Source organism: Montipora foliosa, chromosome 11 (assembly GCF_036669935.1).
Source record: "Montipora foliosa isolate CH-2021 chromosome 11, ASM3666993v2, whole genome shotgun sequence".
Classification (NCBI taxonomy): domain Eukaryota; kingdom Metazoa; phylum Cnidaria; class Anthozoa; order Scleractinia; family Acroporidae; genus Montipora; species Montipora foliosa.
The window spans coordinates 47,836,465-47,841,464 of record NC_090879.1 but is presented as its reverse complement, the minus strand read 5'-3'; positions in this window follow the sequence as shown (position 1 = coordinate 47,841,464).

Below are 5,000 nucleotides of genomic sequence, written 5' to 3'. Positions count from 1 at the left end.
TACAACACAAAAATTTAAAAAGTTAATTATAGAATATTTACATTTTGTATGTTTTGTATTATGTGATGTGGAACTTGTCATCTTGCATCATAATCATGTCACATTTCAATACTGTAATGAACGACCATCCAAAACCCTCTATTCCTTTAATTGCTCAACCCCAAAGGGTGGGCGTCAGCTGATTAAATGGCAAGAATTTCGCCCAGACTCATAAATTGTGTATACATTTTGAAACACAAGCTCTATGATTCATGCTCATTTTTTTTGGGTAAGATAGGGTTAGTTTGACGGTGAAGCATGTATAATTAATGAATAGGTCTGAGTGGAAGTCTTTCCAATAAATAGCAGAAAAAAAAACCAAACAATAACAATATATGTAAACATACAAAAACATGTGGGGTACAATGACAAACAGTATGACATGGGTTTTCAAATATGACAAGCTTCTCTTCAGCTGGTTTCTATTATAAACCATTATAATGCCAGTATTTCCACTCCTCAGAAGAACGAAGGGCAGTGTGCTTGGGTTGCTAGAACATTTAAATTCTCCAAAGATAAGAATAATTATACATGGACAAAAAGATGGGAAGAAACTTACTCTGCTTCAGATCTCTGTCCCTGATCAAACAACATTCGGTAGGTCTTCCCAGATTTTGTTTTGAGACCCAAAGCGGGTCTAACATCCTGGAACCCAGGGTGGAGTGTTATGCATTGTTCAGAATCACCAAAACTTTCCATAACCTTGCCACAACGATCGATTTCTTTGCAGCACTGGCACTCTTCTGGTTTGGTTGTCAACTGAACAGAGCAATTTGAACAGGTGCACCTGAAGAATCAAAGTAAACAGTATTATAAATAAATGAACTGTAAACAAACTAAATCTGAAATCAAAAACACAGCAAAACTGGGATAAAGATCCTGAAAACAATCCATAACAACTCAGCGGTACTCGACAATTAAAAGTACTGTTTCAATGGTAAACAGAGAAGGTATCATCAACAAGCAAGAAATGACAAAAGCACGCGTCGTGCAAACACCTGTTTAGAATTACTTTATAAATTAACATAGCATTATCTGTGGACTTGAGTGAAAGGTGAAGTAAATGTTAGCAAACTATAATTCTAAAAAACAGCTCACTTCTCGTAACATGTACTAACACCCACTTCATGAGTGAATCTTGCCTGAAAGCAGCATTCCTCTTCAAGCTCTTCAGGCGTTCTTGCCTCTTGCTCGGCTGCTTCTTCTGCGGTCACTAACGGCTCCAAATCCTCCTTGTAAGGAACGAAGCTGGACAATTCTACCGTTTCTACATTAAAAATTTCTTCTGTTTCGCTTCCAGAGGAACTGGAAGAAGAAGAGGACGACAACATTACTCCTTGATCGACTTGTTCGCTTTGTCAAACGCCACGAAGCGATTCACGTATGACGTCACGAGCCAAGTCTTGCGTGAAGACCACTTACAAAATAGTCGCAGGCTTCTCCAATGCCGTCCGAGTAATGGCAGACAGATTTTTAGCGGTTTTTGGCTGGCTATTTCCCGACTTATCTCGCTTCTATTGTTCCAAATTTAAATGCATTGTATTATTTTGAACATATTGACTTAATTGACGTCAAAAAAATCCGAAAAGAAAGCCAAAAGTTTTTGTCATAGTGGCACTTTAAATCTGAAAGGAGTCTTGTGAGTCACCTCCTTGAAATTCGCAGGAGACTGGTGTAGTGATCGGGTAAGACAAAGGAAGACAAGTACGCATTCACTCTTAGATGTAATTCACTGTAATCTCTAATCTTGGATGATCATGTTACATTGGTAGTAAATTATTAAATCATGTGTGTCAATGATGTAATTGCTACACTCCTCCTTCTTCAGATCAGTTCCTCAAAATTCACGTCTCGACCTAGTTCTTGGTTTTCTTATCAACACAAAGCACTACTTACAATTTCTTACATTTGCTTAACATACTTACAATATTTACAATGCAGTATTTACAATACTTACAATGCGATACTTACTCTCTATTTACATAAAAAAAACTAACATGCACATACACACATTCCAATAAATATGCCGATACTTATGAGGGGTTATCACCGCCATAATGTCATTTTCTTTTTCTGTAGGTGTTTTTCTTTCTGTTGTAGTGGCTGCCATTTCTATTTGGTCTCCTCAGTTCTGCGAAATGTGCATTCTGCAGTTTGAACACAAGCATTTTGTGAAATTACTTGTTTGATTTCTATCAAATACGATGGGGCCAAATTTTGCGAAAATAGAATGGTCAGATTTTGTAGAATTTGTTGACTCAAATTTGACAGAATACGCTCGACCAAATTTTGTGAAATTCAACTCATCAGATTTTGTAAAATTTGTTGACTCAAATTTGACAGAATACGCTCGCCCAAATTGTGCAAAATTCAATTCAACTCGCAGCGCTGCAAAACACATGTCAGCGGTCTCGAGGAGTGGTCACTTAGAGGCAAAGTTTGTGTTGATCTGTTTGCACATGGTGGGAAAACGCAACGATTGCAAACATTGTGGAGAATGTCTGTGAACGACAAAACAGACGTTGGAAAGACTGTCAGTCTTCCACGAGAAGCAGAGAATCTGCTCGCCGGAGATCAAGAGATTGAGGGTAATGAAGGCACAGCTTATTCTGCAACTTTAGGAATGTCCTGTGAAACAGCGGTGACCAATTCCAATCCCACGCCCAGTTCAAATCAAAACTGCGTGCTGCAGAATTTTAGGACACTTTTTGCTGGCTATCGATTGACAAGCCCTGCTGCGTCATCTTTCACCAAAAGGTCATAAACAAAATCGTTTCCTCCCGCGAAAAGAAGCCGATCATCCAGGCAAGGGTACTATAAAGTTCGAGAAACGTCGACACGTGACTTCCTGTGTCTGGCGGACAAAGATGGGCAAGTAGCACCAACTAAAGGAGACAAGTTAGCCCTTCTGGCGGAAGGTAACCTTTGGGAACAAAGACGGCGCGCTGATCTTGAAAGGGAAGCTGGAAGAAACATACCCTAATCTGAAACAGGGTGGTGGGTTTGAACTACTCAGGAGTGGTGCACAGCCCAGCGAGATACTCGTTATTGAGCCTCCCTCCTCAGGTTACACTGTCCCTTTTCTCAGAGATGGCGCTGGCTTGGGCCAGGCTCTTATTTACATAAGGCCTATCCAACAAAACCTTGACATGTCTGTTGTCAACCAAGAAAATACTTCAGTGGTGAGTGGCTGAATTTAATGTTTAATACAAACTTACGGTAGTGTAGGACCCGTAGCTTGCCATAATCCAGCGTACCAGCACACTTTTTTTACTTCAAGTGTTAGGAATGGAATTACAGTCAAGGAGGAAAGATTTTTAATTACCTGTCAAAAAATACCATATGAAACAATAAACTCTCAAATGTAAGTTTGTAAGTTGTCATATCCAAATTTCTATTTGCAGTCCTTCTTTAGATGGCAACACCAATGGAGACCCCAGTGTGACATTACCAATGAAAATGCAGGTCAGTATCTTAACATTTTTTAATAGCAGTTCATATAAGTACTAAACCTATGCATCTATCCTGCTTGAGTTTATTGACAGGGATAAAGAATTCCTTTGCTAGGCTTAAATTAGCAGATCTATAAAACCAGCTAGCTGCATGTACACTGTATATAAAACAACCCTGCTGGCCCTGATCGAGGAACCGGGGTATAAAGAGCATAGTTATGCAAGACATCTACGTTGATTCTTGCCTTCCATCAAAGACAAATGATATTGTCATTATTCTGGGGAAAGCAAGGCTGGGTGTGTTGAAAAAAAAGCTGTTGTAGGCCATGTAGCAAAAAATTCTGAGTCCTTCCAACAAGGAACACTAATATTAATTTTTAAAAGATTTTTATTGTGGCATTGGTTTCCCACAGATCACACCAGAAGATGAAGAGAAGCTGTGTGAGCTCTTCCACTCAAAGAAGGAAAATGTTAGGGCAGCCTTAGAGGCTGCAGATGGTGACCTTTAAAGGGCTGCTTCCTTACTTGCAGAGGCTACGGGTACGTTTTGGGGGTTGTTTAAAATATGTTAACCATTTACGCCTGTAACATTTCTTTGGTTTTTTGCTTTAAAGACTCTGAGAATTGTGATGATGATATGGATGACAACTTTAACAAGCCCACTTTTGAATTAGTCAGTGATGATTGCAAGTGGTTATTTCTTTTCCAAATAATCAAGGGATCACTAGCGTTGTATTTGATACAATGCATTTTGGCAATTTTTTTGAACAGCTATTAGATCTGCAGCCATTCCACCCCTTTTTGCAACTGAGGCGTTGAAACAATACAGAAACCAGATCGAGAGAGGGACACAGTGCATTGAGTTTAAAAGAATGCAGATGCCTACCCTCAGGCAGTTGATGTGCATCTACAAAAGACCAGACTTGGAGCTGTGGAGCTGACATGGGTGGTCCTACTAAGGAGTACTTCCATGTTAGTTTGGCATCTCTCAAAAAAGTTGATCCAGTGTACAATTTCCAGCTATTTACTGGTTAAGAAGGGCATTTGGTCCCTGTATATGGAGCTGATGTATTGTCCAGTGGTTGCTTCCAGATGGTAGGAAAGCTTCTCGCCCATAGTATTCTTCAGGGTGGGGAAGGCCTGGTTGCCTTGGCTCCTCCAATCACAAATTACCTACCTAGTTTTTGGTTCTATCGAAGAAGCTGGAAAGCTTGTAACACCACAAGATTTGCCAGATGTTGATTTACAGATGCTCTTAGAAGAAAAGGTAAATGTTATTTGGACAGTTTTTCATGCAATTACGGTTTCTTCACTTGGGGGGATAACTTGCCTCCCCCCACCTCCTTCTCCTCATTACAAAGTTGCAACACTACCTGGAGCATGTGCAAAACGTAGGGCAATAACTGTGAGATTTAGAAATTACTATTAAGGGGTGCATTCAACAGTTTTGTCACTAGTTTAACAGAAAGAGATTTAATCCTTTCAATGTAGCAATACTTAACATATTGC